This window comes from Poecilia latipinna, unplaced genomic scaffold (genome assembly GCF_001443285.1).
Source record: "Poecilia latipinna isolate Pla-1442-1.1 unplaced genomic scaffold, P_latipinna-1.0 Scaffold233, whole genome shotgun sequence".
In the NCBI taxonomy this organism is placed as follows: Eukaryota; Metazoa; Chordata; class Actinopteri; order Cyprinodontiformes; family Poeciliidae; genus Poecilia; species Poecilia latipinna.
In genome coordinates this window covers 414,936-440,542 of record NW_015112849.1, presented here as the reverse complement: position 1 = coordinate 440,542, position 25,607 = coordinate 414,936, and the positions used below count along the sequence as shown (strand labels likewise).

Below are 25,607 nucleotides of genomic sequence, written 5' to 3'. Positions count from 1 at the left end.
GGGAACACCATTTCCTTTAACTTCTCGTGTAATGAGAAAGACATCAGCCAGCGTTTTTTGGAGAGCTACCGTGACAAACGGCGTTTCTGCTCCGCATTTATATTCCCTCTTGACATTTGCATCCATTTCTCTTCCTCTTTTGTATCCAAATCGTGTTGGTTCTGCTCTCTGTCAGACCCGACGGGATGAAATTAAAAAGAGACGAATGATGGATGGAGTTCATGTGAAAACTGTGTTTGAGGTGTTTCTGAATGCAATGAGAGGCCATTTGCCCCCTTGAATGGAGCAAATAATTTCGATGTAAGTGTCAGAAAGCGTTAGAGCAGAGAGCTGAGAAACGGAGGTCAGGGGTCACCGTTCAAGCCTCAGACCTGAGGCTGTTTCTGCATCGTTTGACAATTTTCTGTGAATTTTGACTGAAAGTCTGAAGTCGTTCCTGGAATATCTGTTCCTGCAGCTCTGCTCACCAGGGAGGCCTGGACTTCCTGTAGCTTTGGTTTGATGTTTTCAAAGCTGCTCATGTTCTTTGGTTCTGATATTGATGTGAAATAGATGATATCTGACAACTTTGCCCAGAGAAACTTTACCAAATGTGTCTTTCCGTCAAGTTTAGTTCTAGTTTTTCACCAGCCAGTAACTGAAAAGTTACATGTGCTAACCTTAAAGCTCTCATCATAAGCATTAGCTCTGCTGAAGCTAAAGCTAGCACGCTAACTTCAGTTCAAATAGACCTTGAAAGACTCCAAGCCTCTCTGTCATCAGGTCATTCGAAAGTTTTCATTTCTGCAACTGAAGCCATTTTTTTGGCACAAGTACAAGATAAACAATCTAATTTACCTGATCTGAATGTGTTTTACTAATACTAGAAATACAATACTAAAAAATGTAAATATGTCGATTTATGACCAATTTAGCTGGACTGTTTCAGCCGACGTTGAAATACTTCTGGTTTACCGTCATGTCGGTTAAACCAACGTAAATAAGCTGGAGAGTTTATGCATTGAACATTTTGCACTGCACAGAATCTCAACCTCATTTTCAGGTGTATATGCAGCAGAGGAAACTTATTATTACGAGTTAAAATCCCAACTGAGTGAATAAGATCAATAAATAAACCTTGAATTCGCGGTGCTCTGCCTGCTGGACCCTAATGATCGGATCTCAGGTGAAACTTTGTAATCAACTTCAGGGTTTTATGAGGCAAGCCAGGCTTCAAACTGGGCGACCAACTGGGAAGTCAATCAATAACCATCAAAGTTAATGAGGAGAGCGGCAGCCAGGAGCAACAAGCTGATGGCTGCTGGCTGAACAAACCTGAACACATGGCGGGGAGCGGAGCAGAGAGGAGGCAGAGACGGTGCTGGCAGGAGCAGCATCAGCTGTCAGTCACCGAAAACCTTCCTGCAGAGGAATCATTAACTAAAACCGCCAGGAACCTCGTCTGTGTGCAGGCGTTGGGTTTTTAGTTGGTTGGAGGCGTTGGGTTGATTTTTAATCTGCTCACATGTTTGTGATGCTTTCCTCTTCTTTCTCTCTTCAGTTGATTCTCAGCAGCAGCTGAAGAGCTTCTGACTCGGATCCACGCTGGTCCAGATGCTTTATGCTGGTTCTGGTTGAAATGATCCATAAACTGAACCTGGAGGTTCATGGGGAAACGCCGTGTGGTGGGTCACTGCAAAACAAGTTTGGTTTAGTTTCTAGTTCAGATGTCTTAGTACGCTTAAATATGGCAAAAATAACTTAAAAGTAACTTTTCATCAAGATGAGTTTTAAATAAACATCTCTTTAGTGATAAAAATGTTTCAGACATTTTTTCTGTTGTACCTGAAATAATCTACTAGAGGAACTATTATTTTTAAGCCAATATTCACTTAAGAAAAGCTCATATCTGGCTGAAAAGTTGTTTGTAAAGTAGTTTCATTTTAATTCAAGTGTAAAATATTTTCACTAGAAACTAAAAAGAATATTTAGTAAGATTTTGTATGGATGAGGATTCATAAAGCTTTCTACACCAGGCCTTGGTTTGCTTTCATTATCGTTTGTTTGAAAAGCTAACGTGACAGAAACATGAGAGAAGCTTCATTTGTAGAAATCTTGAATTCCTTAAAGTCTGGTGAATGTTCTCATCCTTCAGGTTTTATCTTTGTGGAAAAAAAACACCATTTGTAGACGTTTTTCTCATCATCGCTGTTTTGTGTTTGCAGAATTGGTTATTCATGAAGCCTCAGTGAGTTTAATGTTGCTGCGACGCATTACCAGAGGCTTTGAAATGTAATGATGGAGGCTGAAAAGCAAATACTCAAATGTGTTGTTGCACAGGATAATTTGAGGAGCTTTAATCTTGTGGGACAGTTCAGAGCAGATCAGCAGAACTCTGGCCCGCTCTCCTGCTTCTGTTGGGCTTAATTAACTGGATTGGCTCCATTTTCTAAAATCACAAAGTAATCTTGAGAGAAAAGATGGATTTGTGTCTCTACTGCAGAGACACAAAGGCAAACTAGTAAAAGAATGGAACTTTAAAGAAGTTTAGGCAGAAAATTCAACATAAAAATGCGTTTTTGTAAGAATATTGGCACTGTTTGGACCTCTAGAAGTTGTGTATTGTGATGTCATCAGGCGGTGAGGAGCTTAGGAAAGTGTTTCCTCCTCACATTGATGGCCAGGTTACGTTGCCTAAACTCAGTCAGGATTTCATCTGACCAATGATTGAAGCCATGCAATGCTGCAGGCTAGTTATAGCTGGAAAATTCCAACCTGACAGTTAAAATCAACTGGAACACCTTCTAAGGTCAGATTGTCCACTGGGACACTGGGAACAACTCTGACTACCCCGTCACGTCCTTCATATTCAGTTCTGATCCGACCGACTGAATGGTGCAGTTAATATGACTCAATAGAGATTTTACTTTGTGGTTTAAATTGGGCTTCTGTCTCTTTAAGAAGCTCCTGCTCTTTCTGAAGCTCCGCCTTCAGGAAGTCATCCCAACATGGCTCCTTTATTAACCCTTTAAGAACGTTTTCACCAGCGCTGCTCTGAGACGTTGCTCCTGTAATGAGCTCAGCAGTTCCACCAGGTGTTTGCTAATTACTGCTGCTAGTCTGAAGGAGCTGAGTGGTTGCCATGGAGATTATAGGATTACTCTAACATGTCTGGAAGAATCAAAGCAACACTCCAGTTATGTTTTGATGATGAGAGAGTAACATGTGATATAAAGCTAAGAGTGGATTTTATGTGATACTGCCCCTTTAAGAACTGCTGATTTGTTGAGTTTTTTGAAGGACTTTTTCTTTAAATAGAAAATTTACTGTAATTGCAGTTTCTGTACTTTTGCTTTCTAAAGCATTCTCATTTTCTTTTCAAATAATTGAATCACTCCAAACGTTTGGAGTGCAGCTCTGCTCCCGATGATGAAGAGCAGCATGAAGCTGAGCGTCGCCGCAGCAGAGAGCGTCATGACGGGGGAACATCAGGCTAATCCCGGGTTCTGTTTGGACGCGCCGCTGTCGTTATTTAACGCCGTCACTCGCGTGAAGTTTGGCTCAAGGGCACATCAGAACATGTTAATTTTAAATGCAGCGACGCGCCACTGATGCTGCTTTTATGTGAGCCGTCTCACTGGAAAACAATGTCAACATCTTCGCCTCATTTCGATGTAACAGATGAGCGAGGATTTGTGAAAGCGTGTCCGCCTGCCGGGGGAAGCGAGCTTAAGTCCTTTTATCAGATGTGAGTGAGCGTCATCTCCAGACAGGCGGCTCTTCAGCTTCCCCTGATTTTAGGAGGGAATATTTTCCCTGTGGGCTTCTGCTGCCGTGAAGCTTTGAAGCTAAATGACAGGAGCAGTGAGGGATGGGATGATTGTGGGCTTAAGTGGACCACTGGGCATTTATTTGATACATTTTAATGCTTTCTGTTCCTAGAAAGGCGGATTTATTTACAACCAGGCCGTTTTTAAAGCTCCACAATCTAACTACAGCATGTTTACGTATCAAAATGTGATTCAAATGTAGAAAACACGCAGAGCTGGAAATGATATCATTCTGAATACTTATAAAGTGTTTTCATGGATTTATTTTAAGCGTCTCCTGTCCTGAAAACGTCAGGTGGGTCTGGGTGCCGCTCGGTGTGAGGACAGATTTGCTCCACTAACGAGGAAGATTAGCATATTCCTGCTGTTGCGTAATGGATTTTAATAAAATAAAGCCAACATAAACCAAATCTGGTTTAAGGATAAAAGAAGACGAGCCACAGTGGGTTTGATTATTAAAGTTTGAAGAAACAGAATATGTTGCAAATGTAATAGTTTATTTTAGTGGAGGGACTCTAAAGATTTTTATGAAGTTAATTGCTGGGTCAGTAATTAATTCATTACATTTTATTCTAGAACCTACATCAACAAAATAACCATTTTCAATTTAAAATCAATTGTTGCTGCTAAGTTATTGATTAAATAGACATGAGGTTAGTAATAAATATACTTATTGTTTTTAATTTGAACAGACCTTCAGTAATATGGACGCTGACGTTAGCGTTGGGGTTGCCTGTGTGCTGCTACACGTTTAGCATTGAGATGCTACTCTAGGCTTGAATAGCTTCACTGACAGGCTAACTCCTTTTAGCACAACTTGACCAAATCAATAGTCTTCCCCAACGTCCAATCAGATCGTAACTCCAGTTTGTCAAAAAAAGCAGCTTCTTCGTCCATGACGTTTGTGCGTCACATTTACAGGCGTACCAGAAACACAAAACAAAGGTTCCAGTTCGGGACGAGTGATTAATTGTTAGAATGTTTTACATGTGATTAACTGAATTTGATGGGTTATAGTTCCAGCCCTGCTTTATTTCTATAACACATGTGGGATTTATTCAAATCTCATCTCTCTGCATTCATTCGGCCTCCAGGATCATAATCCTCGTTTTTCCAGATGACGGCCCACTCCATCACACCGTCTCTGCCAAGAGCTGCTTGTCTTTGGCACAGAAGACTTCTCAACATTTTTATGGACTTAACCCTGCTGGTCAAACCACAAATGAATTTTTCTCACCGACGTGTCGCCATTTAGGAGAAATATTAAATATTTTCCATGGATTTCATGCATAACTGAAGACAAGCCCCATAAACTCCTTGTGTTTACATAGAAACCTTGTTTTGAATCCATCCTGATGGTGATTAGTTGAAAACCTCTGTCACGTTCTGCAGGGACGTATAAATCTTGTAATTTTTAGATGCATATGTTGTTCTCCACACCTGAGTTTAATGAACGGCTCGTTTCCAGGCCTCTGCAGAGCTGCATGACTTTCTGATGAGGAAATCTGAGGCAGGTTCAGGTTTGTTGGAGAAACATTGGCGTGGCAGACGACGGCTCCTCTGGTGTGAAAGCAGAGCTTTTCTGGTACTGGTGATTGATCAGCAGTAAGCTGGGCTTTTCTTTTCTGAGCTCTAGAATCGAGACAATGCCTGGATGATACATCATCATTCGCATCTTTTTGTGTTTTTTCCCCTTTTCTTTGATGCTGGATGAAATGCTGACGCAGCAGTTTTTCTCCGTCAACCATCTGCCTGGTACCAGATAAGCTTCTCATTATCTCTGATTGCTTTTAATCTGCGCCATGTGAGACTCAGAAAGTTAATCTGAAGTTTATCTCCGTGGGGAATGGAAATGCTCCGTTATGTTTCAGGAACATACGGCTCTGCTTACATTCAGCGTTACGGAAAAGAAACACGTCTGACATTTTTATGGTGCATTAGCTGCTGACAAGCATTGTGTTTGTTAGTGCTCTGCTCTTCATCCGCGGTTCCTCCTCTTCTCGCTCCGACGGAGGAAAAATGTAAATGCTGAGGAAAACATCTGCCAGATGAATGAAAGCTAAACTCCACCTGGCAGCCTGTGGAAAAACATCGATCTAACCTGCTGCAAAAGAAAGCAGGTGCATCCGAACCAACCACAACTTTACTTTCTGTGAAGATTTATTTTCTTTCCATTAATGCAGCCTGCAGGGAAAACATCTACGTGACAATAATAAATATATATACTGAGAAACTCTGCAGAAATGGAGAATAAACAGAATCAAAAGACCGGGATTAAAATAACACCGGTTATGTTTCATGGATGTGCAGGAGCAGGAAGTAGGAAGAGTTTCATTAAAATTAAAAAGGTAGATTTTTTAATTAGAATGTGGCTCCGTACAGCAGAACCTGACGAACTGAATCTCAGGAGAATCTAGAAACCTCTTAGCAACACTTCTTGGCTCTGGGAACAGAAAAGAAACTCCAACTAGTCAGACGCTGCGGCATCCCAGCAGCGCTTACAGCCTGGAGGTAAAATGCTGCACATAGAGCAACTTAAAAAGACTTTTTGTTCTCCAGGTCTCCCTCCTGCTGTCATCATGTTCCTCTGTTTTCATCCCACCGTCTGTCTGGAACTGGCAGGGACTTTATATCCAACCACAGATGCTGATGAGGAGACGAATCTGCAGTGACAAATATAGACCCTGAACTCCTCCACTGCCCACATATCGTCTATATTTCATGCTAACCATGAAAGATGTAATTCTGTCCGACTGAAGTGTCACAAAATCTTGTGAGCGTGATGGAGGGCGAGGCGGTTCTGGAGCTGGACCGGTGTTACGTAACGGAGTGTGTGTGTTGGGCAGATGAAGCCATAAGTCTGATATTCACACTCGGCTGCTGGCCTGACAGGCCCGATCCGTCTGCTGGCAGAACGACGCACAGCACAGGCTGATGGGGTTCCCTACAGACCCGACCCAGACAGGTCCAGATCGATCCAGACCCGACCCAGACAGGTCCAGATCAATCCAGACCCGACCCAGACTGATCCAGACTGATCCAGACCCGACCCAGACAGGTCCAGATCGATCCAGACCCGATCGATCCAGACCCGACCCAGACAGGTCCAGATCGATCCAGACCCGATCCAGACTGATCCAGAGTGATCCAGACCCGATCCAGACAGGTCCAGATCGATCCCACTGTCAGGACGAAACCTCAACAGCTCTGCTCACTTATTCTGCTGAACAACTTCCTGTTTCCTGTCTAAATAACCAAAGCAACACTGAAAAAACAGAACTTTTAGTATTTTTTATCTGGTTTCAATATCTTAGTATGTGTGAAATACAGCAAAACTAACAAGAAACCTTACAGGAAGATATCAACTTGTTGTAGGTCAATCATTCTTTAATAATGGTGAAAAATAACCAGCTCCACTGACAGATTATTCCACTTATTTGACATTTTCCCATGTTATCAGTGAAATAATCTGTCAGTGAAACTGGACCCTGGAGGAGCTACAGCCTCATCGTTCTGGTTCCCCTGCAGCTGATTTTCCATCAAGAATTGTTTCTTTAAAACAAACTCCCTTATCTTGCTGAAAAGTTACTTGTAATTTAGTTTTTGTTTTATTTAAAGTTTAATAAGATATTTTAACTACAAACTAGACAAAAATACTTGGTAAGATTTTATGTTTTTGCAGTGAATAATTTAGTATCAGTTCATGCAAACTGTTGCCTTTTTACTCCAGTTAGCTTCACTTAGTTTTAGTTTTCTTGTTTTCAATCCTTTGAGTTCCCTTCACATTATTTGGAAACATTTTTACTTTCACTAATAAATTTAGCCCACAGTTCTCCTGTGGTTTATTTGATTTTTCAAAAATTTTGAACGATCCACGATCAAAATCATTCAGCGTTTGTTTCTGACTGTATTTTATTCTCCAATGTGTTTGATAGCTCTTAACATCAAAAGAAATGTAGAAACTTTTCTCAGAATATTTCCGTACATTAATTAGTGTCGTGTTACAAAAGCATTTTTTAAAACTAATTCCAGATGTGAGAATAGTAGAAAAACCAAATGCAGCTTCCTGTCAGCTCAACATTATTAATATTAACTCAGCTGTGGACGATGTGACTGGAACCACATCCTGATTAATGATCGGCCATTTTGACTGAAACCAGACCATAAATCAACGTAACGAGCATCTTAATCAGGTCGACCTTAACGCTCCTTGGTAATCAGCTGCAGAGGAACCAGGATGGATGCCTGCAGGGGTCAAAGGTCATAAACAGCGTTACAGAACGATTCAAGGTTTATTTAGCACATGAAAGCATAATTTATCAGTTTGCTGCTGTTGTTTAGTGTTGAGTTTTTAGAACTGATTCACAATAAACAGTAATAGAATTATAAATGTTCTTATGATTGTCTATAAATTTCCAATTTTGTGAAATTTGAGCAAACCTTTAAAATGTTGCAAAAAAGAAAATGTGGATTAGATTTGTTTCCATCTACTGGCTTGGAGCGAATCAACCAGGATACACAAAACGTGACTTTATCAGACGTCGTTAAACAGGAAGTAGACACACAGGAAGTAGACGTTAAACAGGAAGTAGACGTTAAACAGAAAGTAGATGTTAAACAGGAAGTAGACATTGCAAACTAGCATAAACTGCATCAGTCAAGCTGGAGGTTTGGACTTTGTCATTTTTCCAAGTTTCATGCCTCTGGTAAGGCACAGACTCAGCGGTGGATGAGGAGGTTTTCTACATCAGAACTTATTCAGTAAACGTAAAAAGTGCATGAAGAATCATTAATGAAAACATGGAAAATGGTTGACATGTTTCCTGGTTATCACAGTAAATGATGAACTAATTAACACCGTATGAAAACATTGTTTAATCAGGGTCACAATGTTCAGTTTTATTTTCTTCTTCTGTGCCGTCATGCAGTTTGATTTGAATAAAATATGTGTTGAATGTTGATGCTGTGTTGTCTGCATCTTCAGACCAACAGTCACACTCCAGCAAACTCCACATTTCACTTTAAATTAGCTCCCTGCCTTCACACACACACTAACACATATCTGCCATGTCTCACACACACACTGGCTGAGACATGTTTCTGCTCCAGCAAACCAAACTCACACAGGCAACAAGCAGCATCCTGGTCACATGTGGGAGCAGCGGATCGGAACCGGGCCACCCAGCGCCGCTCACGCATGGCTGATTGATCTAAACGGAGACCGGCGGCGATGGCGGCGGCTGGTGGTCGCCACATTCCTCAGCTCTCTTTACAAGCAGAAAAACTCCCACTTCCATCAGCACCATGCTTTTATTGTGAAAAGACTGCATCAATTTTACAATGGCTGCTGGGAGAAAAGGGCCTGTCAAGGATGTTATGTTTTCATGAGACAATAAATGGAATAAAGCAGTTTGAAAGCTTGACCAGATTTTTCTGCATCGCCTGAAAGTTTAAAACCGTTTGAAGTGAAAGTTGATCCGGTTCATTTGGTCAGAAGGAATAAACTGAACTCCTGCTTCACCTTTATGCTCTTTCTTAACTTTTCTTCCTTTTCAGACTTCTTGCCCACAGCTAAAGAGTAAACTTTATTCCATGACATGAATCAGATTATTGGTTTCTGCTGAGATAGAAAAGCTGAAAACCTTGAGAACGTGACGCGCCTCGCCGCCTGCTCATCTTCTGTCTGAGCTGCACGTTAAGCTGGAGTTTTTCCTCTAATTTAAATCTTCTAAACAGGAAGGAAGCAGGAAGTTTCTTTGAGTCCAATTATCTCTCCAAGAACCCAAAACAGGATGGCAATGATGAGGAGAGTCATTCTGTAATAAAACTAAACTAACATTTCGCTCTGATGGAGGTTTGAATAAATTATCAGGTTTCCAGCGTTTAATGAGCTTCAGCAGATTTACTAAACATGACTGACAGGTTCTGATTTAACCTGGTGAACATATTCAGCTGGTTCTGGACCGAAATGTTGCAGTGTAATTATTTTAGGGCAGTTCCAGCTGTTATTTTATTATTCTTATGAGAACAGACCAGAACAATTCAAAACTCTGTATATGTCAGAAGGTTTATTGAATCTTAAATTTGTGTTGACACACCTGATAGTCCAGCAGACTCGGTTTGATTCAGGACTAGAGCTGTAACATTTGTTACATTTCCTGTTGCTGTGCTTCTCTTTCTCGCTGCTCTGTATAAAACATACCAAACCTTTTGAGCAAACTGTTCCCCTGCTCGCCTGTGGGGGCGCTGCACCTTGAACTACTGAAGAAAACAACATGAAAACCTCAGAAGAAGACCCTGAGCGCAATTTTCTTCTTCATGAGATGTCAAGAATGGAATAGGGTCAGATTTTAGCAGTTGGAGGATTTTATGTCTGGCAAAAAAACACGAGAAATTTCTTATGCTGGCGCTTTGCTTTGGTTGTATTTACCCAGAATGCCCTGTTCTGTAGTCCACTTCCTGCTTTTTGAGCGACCTCCGGTGCGTTTGGTGTTTACATCTTTGTTCAAACTGCGCCAGAGTTCACCTCAACAGAAACCAGATCGAGGTTTATGGAAAAGTTTTTGGTTTGGTTTGAATACGCGTTCTCACCTCCCCAACCGGAACCGGACTTTCTATGCAAACGGACTGGAGTTGGATTAAAGTGGACTAACCAGTTCTGATGTGAGTACAAACCAAAAGTCTTTTGGTTAGGGTAATTAAGATTTAAGATTCTGGTTTACCACTATCTGTGTCTCCACTGACTTTATAATTGCACAAATTGGAATTGTGAAAATAAATGAGCTTTTTAGAAACACGGCAGTTTAAAAAAGAACACGTTTTTCCAGAAAGGTTTTTGTGGTAGGATCAGATGTTTTTTCGTCTGCATTGAAATTTGCGTATTTCGCAAAACTGCAGTAGAAACAATTGTTTCGTAACAGTCATGTGATCAACAATGGATGTTACTACTGATGGAAAATACGAAGAAGGCGACAGGAAGTGATTGGAGGATGATGGGGGGGAGCAGCAGTGATTTATCAGGTGCACAAACTTATTCATGTGTGATTTTAATTACATTACTTACTTAACTGAAACACCAATTACGACATAGTGCAGCTAGTGGTTTTATCCATCTAGATCTTTTTCAGACATATTTGCTCCAATGATTTGAAAGAATACAGAGCTTTCAAATTAAAACTCAAAGGACTGAGCCACATGTAGGTTTATTGCTTCATTTTCCTCAGGAAATATTAGTTTGTTAAATTGGTTTTATTCATCTTTAAAAGTAATCTCTGCTCAGAGAGCTAATTAAACGGCCCTACAGCTGTTTATTGATCAAGATTAACCTAAATCCCCAAATAATCATTGAATTTTTTAAAAAATTCCCCCTTTTTTCTCAAATAAACTGAGCTTAAAAATCTACAAGGACCAAAGCAGAAGGCAGCTTAACGTGATTTCACAAACCAATGACAAAAAAACTAAAAACCTTGAATTCATGTGCAATTAATCTGCAATGATTATCACAATTTAAAACATAAATAAACATTTGTATTTTCATTTAATATGTAAATAGAGTGAAGGGAGTTTAGCTGGATCAGTTTGAGCTTTGGGCTCATTTCTGCCGAGGTCTCAGACCCTAATGAGCTCGTTAGGTTGATGGTTTCTTCACAAACTCGTTAGGAAACAGCGAAGTGATGCAAAACTTCAAAGCTTTCTAAATAATCAGCAGGACGGACGGAGCTCCTCCGAGCTGCGAACAGAAAAACTGATTCCCTCTCAGCAGCAGGAAGCTGTGAGGACGGACTGACGTTTTCTGGAGGAGCAGCGTTTTATTTGGTGGCGTTTATTTTCCTGAAGGGACAAAAATATGAAGAGAAGTGAAGTTCTGACAGGAATTAGAGTTGAAGTTTCTGTCCTTTGGTTTTTGGAAAGAAGCTGAAAGTCAGGGAGACTGGATGGAGAACATCAAGTTTTTCCACAGATGATCAATTTGAATCAGGTCTGAACTTTGACTGGACCATTCTAAACCATTTCATAGCAGCTGTTTGTCCTAAAATTAGCAGCATTTTTAGCTCCGTCCCTCTTCTCACTGACCTGAAGAAAAGCCTCTCCACAGCATAACACTGCCACCACCACGTGCCGCTGTGGGGATGATGTGGATCCAGTTTGTTGGTTAAAATGTGTTAATTGCAGTAGAAACCCAGGAGTTTGATATGAGTAAAGATTAGGTCAGTTTCGTGGATTTCATCACTTACAGTTTCCATAAATCATAATTCATGGCAGAAGAATCTGCTCTGAGCATCACCTGAACGCACCATTTATCAACCTGACACGGTGGTTGCTGCGTCATGCTGAGGGAATACTGAGAGAATATGAAGATGGATGGAGCTACACATGTTCTGAGTTCGGTTCTGTTCCGGGAATCTGGAACCAGATGAAACTGAAATACAAATATGATCATATTCTGTCTAAATATTCTCACCCAGAACAGTTCTCCTTTTTATTCATCTCCATTCTCTCTCTCTCTCTCTCTCTCTCTCTCTCTCTCTCCCCTTTTCGGAATGAAACCCCTCCCCCCTGCCCCCCTCGGCTCTGACGCGCTGTGCGTAAAAGCGCTTCAGTTGCGTTTGTGTGTCCAGAGCTGACAGAGGCGAATCCGTGGCAGCAGCAGCAGCGGCGGCAGCAGCGGGGATGGTTTAACTCCACAACTTCAGCCTGACTGCGGCCGGTTCCCCCCCCGCGTGGGTCGGTGGGTGAGTCCGCGCGCCCTGAGGTCCGGGACCAGGAGCCGGTGACGGACATGAGGGAGGAAACGCGCGGCGGAAGTCACTGTGACTGGGACTGAGTGGGAGACACGGCGGCGCGTTGATTTTAACTCATCCTGTCCTGTGATTTCTGATGGCAGCGGTTCGTGGCGTGGCTGCCCCCGGAGACACGCGGAGGTCAGTGGGCCGCGCGCGCACCACACCACGGGCTTCATGTGTTCATACACACACACACACACACACACACACACGATATCACACTGAGGCGCTAAAACACACACGTGCTCAAATTTGGATGCGCGCGCGCGTTTTCCAAGTATTTGACAGCACGCGCGTGCACGGCAGGAAAAGAACGCACGTGCGTAATGCAACTACAGAAGAAAAAAAATGTTTCCTGAAAGCTTCTGATAATTTTTCTTTAAATTAAATTATATATTTCCCCCGTTGGATAAACATTAAATCAAAAGTTTATTCTTTATATTTTTTTAAAAAATATAATTTTGATTTAATTGCTGCCAATATGACAAAATCTCGGTGTTTAACGGCTAAAACCATCAATTAGGATTTTATTTTGAAACATTTAATCATAAGTTTTTATTTTATTGTATTTAAATATGACATTTAAACCAAGTTAATTAATTTCTTTTAGTTTCTCATTTTTCTCGAACTGTATCTCCACTTTAACTTTTAAGGTATCTTATTGTCATAAGTAATTAGTATGAAATAATTTTTCATTAGTTAATTGAAAAAAAATTTTACTTAGGAATTGAACTTTAATATTTTGCAGCTGAGAGAAGATGGTGAATTTTTTTTTACAAGAAAACCTAATGAATTATTATGTGATGCTCTTTTTCAGATGCATCATCAAATGAATAGGTTTATTATCACTGTATTTTTATGGGTTGTATTTTATTTCACCTTGGAAAACAAGTGAAACTGTTGTAGAAACTCCCAGTTGTCATGGTTTTATGGAGTAGTTTATGTTGGGTTTTTGGGAGTTGTGTGCGTTTGTGCTGCATGTTGGTGTCAAAGCTGCGGTTTGTGTTCAGACTCTGAGTTCTGGTCAAACAACCAGCGGGGCTGGAGCTGCAGGGCTGGAGCTGCAGGGCTGGAGCTGCAGGGCTGGAGCTGCAGGGTTGGACCCAGAGCTGATTTGCTGTTAAATGAGAGAGAAACAACAGGCTGCGATTGCCAGAGATGTTTGCTGCTGCTCTTATCCGCTCCCAGATAAGAAGAGCTGCGGTTTAATTATTAAGCCATCACTTCCAGCTGGAACGCCGCCTCTGCTGCGCGGCTGGAGACAGAGCGGTGCAGCGCATCCGAAGGCTGCGCTCCTGCAGCTCCTTATCTCACCCAGCATCGCATCAGCGCAGGCGTAATGAGGCGCGGCGCTGATACAGTCACACCTGGATCAGCGGATCACTCCGGATCACTGATCTGCTGGGTTATTTTACAGCAGCTCCAGCTCACTCTGGGTTTGGTTTGTAATCCCGCTGCTTGATCTGTGTGACCTAATCTGATTTGGAAATTAATCTAATAATTATAAACAACCAATCCGAGGTAATCCAGATTGGAAAGCAGAGTGAGCGCTGCTGGTCTCTGTGCAGGAAGCCATTTTTCTCTCCATCTTTTCTGCAGCAGCAGCAGTTTTGTTGAGGCTGGGTTTGTTTTGTGGAACCGTTGAGTCCATTAATCTCTCAAATTTCTCATTTATTCAGTTTAATATCAGGGATTTGTGGTGCAGCCTGCTGATGTCCTCCTGCACTGCTGTTGGACCAGATAGGGAAGAAATATGGAGTTTTCCGTTTCTTCCAGTCGGTTTGCAGTAATTTACATCCCCTGCACTTGAACTCGCAGCCGTCTTGTGTCTCCTCATGAAAAATGCCTTTAATCCCAGTTGCATTGACCTCCAGAGGCGCCGGAGGGAAGAGAAAAATCCTTGGTGCATCTTAACGGGCTGCGTTATTTCCCTTGACGCCCCGAGCCAACGTGGCCTCCGTCAGCCAAGGGGTTTATCAGATCCACATTACCTGGAAACAGTTTGAAATCATTCGTCAACGGGTTTGAAATGCCAAAGTCTCCGTTTCACACCTTTTTAAATTAGCAGTGTTAATTAGCTGATTTGCACTAAAGATATTCCTGTGATTCAGTGACGATGAAGGATGCTGCAGGTTGAGCTCTGATTGCTTCTCAGGACAAACCAGGCAACATGCAGGCGGAGGCAACCTGATCAACATCTTCACTGAAAACAGACTAAACATGCAGCTCTTTTGTCTTTTTGTTGCTTTGTGCGGCTAAAAGGTGAAAATGTTCTTCACAGAGAGAACCAACAAAGACGTCTGTTGATGTCTTGTTGTGGTTTAAAGATAAGAGTTAAGAAAAAAAACATCTTTTGTACAGAGACGTAATTTTGAAGTTAAGCTCGTAGTTTGAAACAGAACCGTCCTTCAGAAAATGTCTGGCCATGTCCGTCTGTTTAGTCAGTCTCTTTAAGAAGCTCCTGCTCTTTCATTTTGCTGTTTAAAACCGTTTTCAGGAGCGTTGGACTGAAAACGCTGATTCATATGATGAGCTCAGCAGGTTCGCAGTTCCACCAGGTTTTTGCTAATTGCTGCTGCCGCTAGTCTATAGGAGCCGTAAGACGGGCTTATTCTGCAGAAAGTGGATTATTTCCTATTGGTAACTCATAAATGATCAATCAAGACAACTGCGGCTAAAAAATCCAAAATTTAAAGCAGCCATGAAAGCGATTGTTCATGATTTTAGATACAACCAGTAAAGCAGTTTAATCGTTTAAGATGAGTAATGTCTTAGTGCATGAAGTCCTTGTCTTTCTATTTTTGACCTACTTTTCAGCTACAACAGAAAATCACGTTTTAAAAACACTCAAATACATCTAATGTGACATCAGTGGTTCAAAACTTAGTAAACATCAAGTCAATACAGACATTTTACTTAATTTTATCTCCATTCTTGTCTGTAGCGATGCAGGTTTATGTAGCCAGAGTCCATTTATTCTGGTCATCATCTGAGATTAAATTCATTCATTCATTCAGTTGAGTTTATTTATGAATTTACAACAAATGTAGTTTCTTTAAATAGAACAGAAAACTTTTCATCAACAGAAATACAGATTTAATTCAATCCAATCAAACATCCAGACTCACAGTTGATCAATATGATCCAGTTTGATCCTCTGCTGATGGAGGGCGGGGCGGTTTGGTGGGTGGAGAGCTTAACGGTGCGGCAGATCAGAGAAATGAGAAGGAGAAGCTTGTAATGTCTGGGAGTCCAGCGGAGTGAAGCTAAAACGGGGCTGAGCTCATGTTTACGATGCGCTGGGCAGCAGAGAGGGTAAAAACTCGACCAGCCACAGGAAGAGCAGGACAGTGATCCAGCTGAGTCGTAGTGAAGGTGGGTTAGCACCGCTCATAAAATAAAATATAAGACCTACATCTACTCAAACCCTGAGGTTTTTAATCCTGACTCCTTATATTTATTCAGATAATCGATATCTGCTGAAAAACTTCACGTCAGTCTGACTCTGGTTGAGTTTTAGGAAGTCGGTTTGTTTACAGTCCAGTCCGGAGAAGATGTCTATGTTTATGTCTGGATGTTAAAGAATAACTTCCTATCCAGACAACTTGTGTCGTCCAATAGAAGCTTCCCAGAAAAGGCGGGAATCGTCATAGCAACCAGTGACTCAGCAAATTCTTTTGTCCTGGTGGATAAATTCCATCATGGCCGCTGAGGCGTCTGTGTTTAACTGTTCTGCTGTGTTTTCCTTTCATTAAAAGAACTGAGGGACATGATTCATTTTTTAAACGCTTCATCTTCATCTCGTTTAAACTGATCTGAGTTTCTGCTGTTAAACTAAAACAAAGCGTGACAAACAAGTGGCGGCTTCCTGCATCCAGGTGTTCTCCCACCCAGAGGCCTGACATGTGACGGATCAGAGAGTGACTGGTGGTCGGCGCCGCCTCGTCCTGCCGGACCGCCGTCCCCCTCCGGCGCGGCGCCCCGCGGCGACTGCTGCATCTGTTCACATGGTTACATAATCAGGAGAAAGCCTGCAGCGCTCCTGCTGCGCCGGGGTCCCGCCGCCCCCCACCCACCTCCTGTTACCGCGGGCTGTCAGATACCAACACACACATCCACATCCGAACGCCTGGAGAGCTGAGGCGAGCCTGCACTGACACTTATTTACTTTATTCTGGTCTTTCACCACGTAACGACTGGATCTGGGATACAGATGTCAGGGAGTTAAAGTCACAGGCCTCAGTGTGAGCGGTTTATCACCACACACACACACACACACACACACACACACACGGACACAAACAGAGCGAGAGTGATCTGATGACTGCTGGCAGCTGAGCTTCATCCCCACGCTTCCCCTCGCGGCGGCCGGCGTTCTGCTTTAGCCCCGCCCCCCGCCACATCTCAATCTCCCGTCTGTCAGTGGGAGGCTCCGCCCCTGCCCCGGAGGGCGTGTAACCCCGCGGACCCCGTCACCACGCACGTTATCCGACGTCGCGTCCCTCGGCTGCCCCGGGCGACAGCGGCACATATTGCCATCAAAGTCGCCGTCTAAAAGATTCTCCGGAGTTTTTTTTTCGTTTCTGTCTCATCATATGTTGAAGGCCGCGCCGCGTTTGGACGGTCTGGATATTTATCCTCTAAGGCTCACAACAAACACAACAAGGGAAGACAGGAAGAGAGAAAGATGAGATATGAGGATTAGTTCTCCGTAGCTGCTAGCTTGTTAGCATGGTGATGAAGAGGAGGGAGCCAGATCTGGGCTTGTCTTCATCGCCCTCTTTCCTCTGGCTGTCTTCTTTTTCTTCCTTTTTCTGTGTCCTCCAACTGTCAACACCGACTACTCGCGTCACAGGACACAATTCACCATTTCCTTAAAGGAGACGTTGGCACGGCAGGTCTCAGGGAATCGACTGAAACACAAACGGATTCCAGTTTCTGCTGGTTCCAAACGGAGCGGCTTGGCTCAGTGAAACCCAAAGGTTGTTACCTGCAGTCTAACTCAGACGGCTTTAATAGATTAACAATCGCTGCTAATCCATTACAAATATGCACAAATCTTTCAGTATCCTGCTAACATAGAAAAAACCAATTTCACAATTTCAGTGTTTTCATTAAATAAGAAATTAAAATCGCATGTGAATAAGCTTGTTCACATGTGATTTTTACTAAAAAAATCTAATTTTTTACTACTTTTTACTAAAAACAGCGACAGTTAAACATTTACTCAGTTTGAGTATTTTTACTACGCTGTACTTGTTACATTTACTTGAGTGATTTTATTACGAAGTATTTCTTCTCTTACTTGAGTAAATTACTGAACAAACATGTTTTAACCCTTCTAGAGCGGAACGTGTCGCCGGTGACACATCCAAATTTGCAGTACCGTAATTCCGCCACACTTGGCGCTATCTGAAAAATTCCAACGGTTTCTGAAAGGGGAGACGTTGCGCTTTCCAGCCAATATCGGGTTATTACGCTAATTTCACAACTGCAGCTGCAGAGAGTGAAATTAATCTGGGAGGCACTCGTTTAATAGACGTAAATTGCGAAAATAACTGGCTGGATATTGAAAGTTCCAGTTGTTATGGATAAATGGGTAAGTATATCATCTCACAGGACATTTAAAGAACTACTTATAATTAAAATTAGGACGAAATATGTAGGCAGACATCTGAAATTCAGGCGTAAAACAGAAATCCACCAAACACAAACACCTTCAGCTTTTGTTAATGATTTATACGTTTTTATTGAAAGAAACTGATTTGGAAAAAAAATATTTAGCCTGATTTTATTTTTTGTTACTTATACAAATTATTGTCATTTAAATTTTCACTTAATTTGATGTTTTGATCCGTCTGATTATGTAATTCTTAAATATAAAGTGATTATTAATTTGATCAGTTACCCAGTACTTCAGTTTGACTTTTTACGAAATACTTTTTGCTTTTTCTTGAGTATAATTTTTGGGTTCTCTGCCACCTCTGCAGTTATGATATTTATATTCATAATTCAGCCAATCAGAGGAGACGTTGGTGTCTTATTCAGGCGTTGGCGCTACAAGCCCCGCCTACCTGGGAGTGTTTACCTTTGTGTTGTTTAGGGTAAATTGTAGTTGGCGATTTTACAGTAAAGCTTTCAAAAGTCAAACTGAACTTTTTCTGAATACAAAAATAAAAACAAAGCATCTTCCTCCTTCTACTTCCTGTTTTCTTCTTCATAGTTTTCGCCAGTAGTAACATCTGCTCATGATGTGACTTGAAAAAAGTGTTTCCATTGAAATTTTACAAAATCCATCTATTTTAATTTGACTGAAAAACCACTTCATTCTAGCACAAAACTTTTTATTGGGAAATGTGAGTTTTTTCAGAACATTAAGCAAATTTGTGCCGGTCATTGGATCGTTTGGTTCCACACTGCTGAGAACGCGTCATTTCTTTTCCTTTAATGGCTCCACTCTGAGAAACAACATGGCCTCACAGTAATCTTCCTCTGCTCCTGTAAGGGAAGTTTGTGCTGCTGTTCACGGCGGCATCAGGAGGTGGGAGGCATGACGGCTTGTAGACGGCAGCATCAGTGACGCGAACACCTTCACACAGCAGGCTGCCACATGCATCTCTGCTGTTCACCAAGCCGCTGCGTGGCTGCAACATGACAAAATGTCACACAGTTCTGCTGCTTTTATGGCTTTCCTGCTGCTTTCCGTCAGAGTTTTCTTCTTGCTAACCCTGTTACCGTTTCCTTAGAGAAAACCCAAACGCAGGGAGGAGGATTTCACAGCATCGAAGTTCTCCTGGGAAAGAGTCGGAGCTGGAAACTGACAGGCTAAAGGAAGGAACCTTTAATTAAATTAGACATGCGCTGCCAACGCCTCTGAAATATGAATATTCTTTAAACTAATTAGAGATAAAACCTCCAGGAATTAATTATTTAGGTTTTAATAAACAAATGTTGGTCTATTTTCTAGAGCAAATACCTCGCTGCATTTAAATAAGACAAAACTGATAAGTAACTATTTGTCAGTATGTATGTTTGTTTTAAGTCAACAATTCCTTAATATTAATGAAAACGTTCTGCTTCTATTGGCAGATTATTTTATTTATAACATGAAAAATATTTTGTTATAAGTGAAATAATCTGCTACTGGAACATTTTCATCGATATTAAGGAATTATTGACTTAAAACAAGCTCATATATCTTCCTGAAAAGTTACTTATCAGTTGATTTTGTCATATTTACATTAGAAACTAGACCAAAATGAGTTGGTAATATTTAGTGTTTTTGCAGTGCACATGGCTCACAGTGACTAGCATCAATAGCAGTATATACAACAGTTACATTTTGGTTAAAAATCTTGATGTGTTGATGTTATTATTATCAGCAGGCGCTTTAATAACATCAGTAAGGCTGAGAAGTGAGCAGGCCGTCTTCACGTCGAGGGAAATGCGGAGCAGCCATCCACTGAGGCGGATTAAGTAAAAGCAGGAGCGACAGTAATGCTGCGTGTCTGAAGTCGGAGCGCTGATTTGGGAATTACGTTTAAACTAGGAGTTAGAAAACTGCTGGGATTGTGGAAGTGCTCTCTCTCTCTCTATAAAAATATACTTTTTTTATTTAAATACTTAGTTATTGACTAATTTTAGTTCTTTGTATTTTGCTGGTTTAATGGGATTCACACTTAAAGAAAGGAGCAGAACCGTATTTTCCGCACCTTCAATGAATGGCCTGTTTTAAAGCTTTTGTCATATATAAGGCACACCGCATTATGCTAGTTACTGTTGCCACTCTACGTACTCTACAGTTGTGGATATGTAATAATAAAGACATGGTCCCTGAGTACATTATATAGTCGGCTGCCCCAGTCATTGCTTCACTCATGGTGTTGCGATATTGTGCCCAACTGCTTTCTGGGTAACGCAGACCAACCGACACGCTGCCGCCGCAGTCTCTGTCCTCCCGGCTTTAAATGTTTCGGGGCTGGTCCCTTGGTAGCCCTAGTCGAAGCACCGATGAATGTCTAAAGCCACTTTGTTGACATAAAGAATGTCAACAAAACAGTCCGACTCCGGTCAGCGAGGAGAGCCTTCCTGGGCCGGGCGTGGCCGGACGATGGTCACCCTTCTCCGTTGGCGCACAGCATGTTGGTGGAGAACGTGGAGCTAAATGACCTGCAGACGACCTGATTATAGATGGTCAGTAGGTAAATACATAGACATAATATAAGCATTATAACTATGTCTATGGGTAAATAGGTCAAACTTTATTAACAAACCAGCGTTCTGACAACTATCCCAGCATGCACCGCGCGCTTCTTCTTCTACGGGGGAAAATGACGTCAGTGGCTGCTTACCGTAGTGGCTAGTCCTGTTGTGGCTCAATATTGTGCATATATGAGGACCGGATTATAAGGCGCACTGTCGGCTTTTGAGGAAATTGAAGGTTTTTAGGTGCGCCTTATAGTGCGGAAAATACGGTAGATATTTCTGAGTTTACTGGGTGAAATCCGACTTTCTGAGTGGGAAAACCATCTGTAGTGGGCGTTCTTGATACGTTTTTACTGAGAGTTTGGATTTAAGAAAGCAACACAAAATCCAGGACCAGCAGGGGGCGCTAATGCAGCAAACTGTCGAGTGTAAACATGAACGAGGAAGAGTGAATTATTAATTAAACAGCAGAAAATGAGGAGAAAAAGGAAAGTCATTTAGATGTTATTTAACAAAAGCTGTGAAAGGTTTGAAACTTAATATGAAAATAAATCATAAAATTTTGTCAGCAGGATCTTGTCAATTGTGAGAGTTTATTTCTGCAGCTGAACATAAAACCAAAGTACTGGAGGAAACTAAAATGTTCTGGTTACAGTGGGGTGTTGGAGCCAGATGTCCTCTCAGGCTGAAGCTTTTTTATTCAGTTCTTTCCAAGCGAACATTTCCCAGGCGGAGAGTCGATTCAGGCGCGTCTCACCTTCCTCCTCGCTGCCTCAGGTGTGTTCAGTCCTCAGTTTCAGGTGTTAGTGGTGAGACGGTCTGGAGCAGAAAGAGCCTCTACCTGAACCAAACACCTGATCACTTTAAATATTCTCCTAAAAAGTTTTACACTGCTTGTTGCGTAATCAGCTTACATAATGTCTGCTGCATTAGGTGTTGGGTGGCTGGTTCTGCTCTGCGTTTAAATGTTTATGTTCACTGACGTGGTTTTCCTGATGCTCGGCGCGGCGCGGTGTGGCGGCGCGGTGTGGCGGCGCGGCGCGGTGTGGCGGCGCGGCGAGGTGTGGCGCCCGTTGGAGCGTGTTGTCAGTCAGAGCGAACCCAGAGCTGGAGACGAGGTGGAAAGGGTTAATTAAGGTCGCGCTTAACGTCCGCCGTGTCAACCAACACAAAGAGCCCAATTTATTCAGGCTGTGCAGCTTTACCTTCAGTTCTGCTTCAACCTTTTCTCATTAGCTGCTCTTGGCAATCGTTCGCCGTCTCTTTAGACGTGTGAAGAGCAACAAATGCTGTGAGTAAATGGTTTCCAGCCGCAGAGGTCAAACATGTAGCAGGGAACTGGGATGACTCACCGGCTCAGACCTCAACATTTCCACTTCATCAAAATTCTCTCCCCTTCTCATTTGTGACCCACCTTTCCGTTATCTTGTCCTCTCCACGGCTTCACATTAATCCTTGCTGCGCCAATCTTCCCGCTCCTCCTGGATCTATCAGGGGAATTAATTAAAGCCGATTTTGTGATCGAGGTTACAGACAATTTGGTGGGAACATAAAGCCATAAAATGCCTTGTTTGTCTCCTTATCAACAACCTATTACCGCCCACGTTCACGGAGGTTATGAGTGCTCTATTAGCCAGATGGCCAGTGGCTCTGTTGTCTCTCTGCACGCTGCCTTGCCTGGTTAATGTAGGTTAAAGATGTTTTCCTCTTTTATTGACGCTCTTAGTCCATTTGTTCGGTTTTTCCACCCTCAGGGTTCTGGGTTTTCATGTTTCCTCGTCGTGTGAAACCAGTTTGCGGCGTGCTATTGTGATAGTTTTGCATTCTAGCCCATAAATTTGCTACTTAATTGAATTTGGAGAAAATAATTTGCAGTCTGGACCTGCAGTCGGCGGATCTTATACTGCCAGTGTGTCTGAATGTTTTAGCGTGATCTACTGGATGTTTTATGTTTGTAGTAAACTGGGAATTTACAAAAACATAACAAGAAAGGAAAGATCTGCTTTTATGTATGTCTGACGCAATAAATCAATTGATCACATGATGAATTAAAACAAACTCAATAATTCAATTTGCATGATTTATTCTTTTGTGTTTTGTTCTCAACTGACTCTTTCTTTGCAGGACAGCTTTGGTTACAGAGACTTTATTCTTCATTTTATTTGTTGTTCTGTTGGATATTTAAAATGTCTTCCAGCTCCAGTGTTAAATGTTCATTAGAGTTTAATGTTTAATGATCTGAGAATAAGTTCTTGTTGTTATTATGCTATTATTACCATGATGTTACTTAAAAAAGGTCCCAAAACTGCAGTGCTATCGTTTATTGCAGTTTATCGTCCAGCTAAACGTGTTATTATGACAGGTTTTTTATATTTAATGAAGAATCTGGTCGTCTGTTGAAAACCAGCCTGGTCCTGGATGGTTTGAGGGTTTTGATCGGTTCTGATGTGTAAATCTGCTCCTGTCTTTGCGCCTCTTCGTACATATTGTATAAAATCTCGTTGATCCGTTTGGACCCGGCTGAGCGGAGCTCCAAGCCGTTCACCTGCCAGCCGGTATTGACATTTACAGTGAGCAGGCTGAGTCACGGCTCCTCTCCCTCCTTCCTCCAATTAGTTTCACTTCAGTCCACCTCAGCTTTAAGCGACGCAGCAACACAAACCGTCAGCCAGGTGGCCTGCAGGGGGAGCCGCTGCTGAGGGCCAGTAGGAACCTTTAACCTGTTCACCCTCATCGTTTGTATCACCTGATTCAGTGCAGATCATTTTCCAACCTAACCCTGTGAGTCTAACTGCTCTGCAGAAGAAGCTAATTTTATCCACTTGTGTTCACTTTCTGCCTGAGCTGATGACTGAATGTGAAGGTTGGAACATAAACAAGTAGATTTATTGACAATTTCACCTAATTACTACAACAAACCAGACAGATGAAGCTCCTGTCTAACTTGTGTGACTCCATCTTAGGACAGAAATGAACCCTAATGAGCTGCTTTTCCATCACAAACCTGCACAAAACTTTATAGATGCTCTGATAATGTTGGAAACACAATTAAAATCGCATATGAATAAGTTATTAAAAAACATGCGATGCCATCTTCTTCCTGTCGTCTTCTTTGTCGTTTCTGCCAGTAGTAACATCTGGTTGTTCATCATGTGACTCGTGTGATGTGAAAAAAGTGTTTCATTGCATTTTTTTGAAAGAAACCCATTTAGATGCAGCTGAATAACAACGCTTCATCCCAGCGCAAAAACTTTATATTGAAAAACTCAAAATTTTGGCGTTTCCATTGAGAAAGTTAATTTTTTGTAATTCAAACTTGTGCAGTTTACCAACTCTTTGGAAATAGAGTCCATAACTCAACCTTTGGTGTTGCACCTGATTTTTTTTGTAGGTTTTCATTAAAATATCATTAAAATAATCAGAGTTCAGACCTCTCTGCTCCAACATGTGCAGTAAAACGTTCATCTGTTAGTTTGTGATGTCAGATTAATAATTTCCTCTGTTATCCATGGACTTCCTGTGGTTTCATGGAAGCGGCTTCCTGTCTGCGCCGTGCGCCGCGTCCTGCCGTCTGACTGACCATTTTGGGTCTTAAATCTCCTCTCTGCTCCTGCTTAGGAAGATAAACTTTGACAGTCCGTTTACTTTACGGTGTCAGACTATATTTATCTTCGATAAATTCAGCATGAATTCCACAGATGAGGTTTGATCTGAGCTTTTTAGTGGAAACATGGCGAGCAGCTATCAGTCTGAACCTTTCACCGTCCAGCTTGCCGTCTGTCTGTCCTTTATTTAAGCACGAAGCAGTAAATCTGCTGCTTTACCACTGACGGTATGAAGATTACTCTGCTTTTAACCTCTGAATATTTCAGCTTCTCTTTTCATACCTTTACAGCTAAAAAATCCCTCAGCCAGCTGAGCTGATTAATGTTCAACATGCTCCTTTTATTTACTCTTCTCCCCGGGATCGGCTCCGTCCCGCCGCCTCTTCCCTCTCTAATGCATTCTCTTTCTGTCTTCATTTAAATCTGCATCTCTGTCCGCTGATTTATTCATCACTCCATTTTTTTTTTCACTCTCCTGTAACTTGCAGCACCTCTATTTTTGTCCCAGGGAGCAGAGAGAGGCCTGGCTGCGGCGCGTGTCACTGAGCTGAGCGTTTGAAGCACCAACTGTGAGATTCAAGATGTTTTTGCTGCTTTCGCTGCTCATCAGGCCTGCAGGTGAAACCCTCCTCATTAAGTAGCTAAATAACCTCAAGCAGAGTCACTTATTTGTTCTGTGCTCCTCATGTCTGGGAAAGCAACCTTATTACATGGACCTTAATTAGCTTTTGGGACAAACTTTGAAATCTTTCACCCAATTACATGATTTGTGCTTTAACCAACATTAAAATAACCTATTTTACTCCTTTCCTGCCTTCCTCCCATATTAGTATTATACCGTTTTTTGTTTTTTTAGTATAATAATTTTAAAAACACTCCTGTTCCTCTCCACATTCTGTCACTAACTTTATAAGAAATGCTGCCGACAGCGGGAGCCAACCAGGTGTTGCACCATAAACCCCGGAGTGCATTCAGCCTGACTGAGCGCCTCATCGAGTCGTTTTGAATGTTTTTATCAGACATTTAGTTTTTTAGACAAGCTATGTTCACAACAATGACAAACATTTGTCTTGTTTATCTTTTTCTGCCCAGTGAAATGTAATTTCTGCATGAATCACTCAAAGGAGTTATATCTCACAGATATTGTGGACTTCAATAAGTGTTGCATTGAAAAACTGCATAAAAAAATGTTTTTTTCTTTTCTG

General features: G+C 41.8%; 1 protein-coding gene across 2 annotated transcripts in view; it reads left to right on the top strand.

The window, feature by feature from the left end:
• Window positions 1–12,410: 12,410 nt before the first annotated feature.
• npy2rl (neuropeptide Y receptor Y2, like) overlaps window positions 12,411–25,607 on the top strand; it is a 56,408-nt gene continuing 43,211 nt past the window's right edge. Inside the window, exons 1-2 of one of the 2 annotated variants that reach the window (XM_015032214.1) lie at window positions 12,411–12,730; window positions 24,911–25,020. The gene's annotated coding sequence lies outside the window, so the exon portion shown is untranslated. The remainder of the gene's footprint in view (window positions 12,731–24,910; window positions 25,021–25,607) is intronic. The other variant, XM_015032213.1, reaches the window with a different exon arrangement.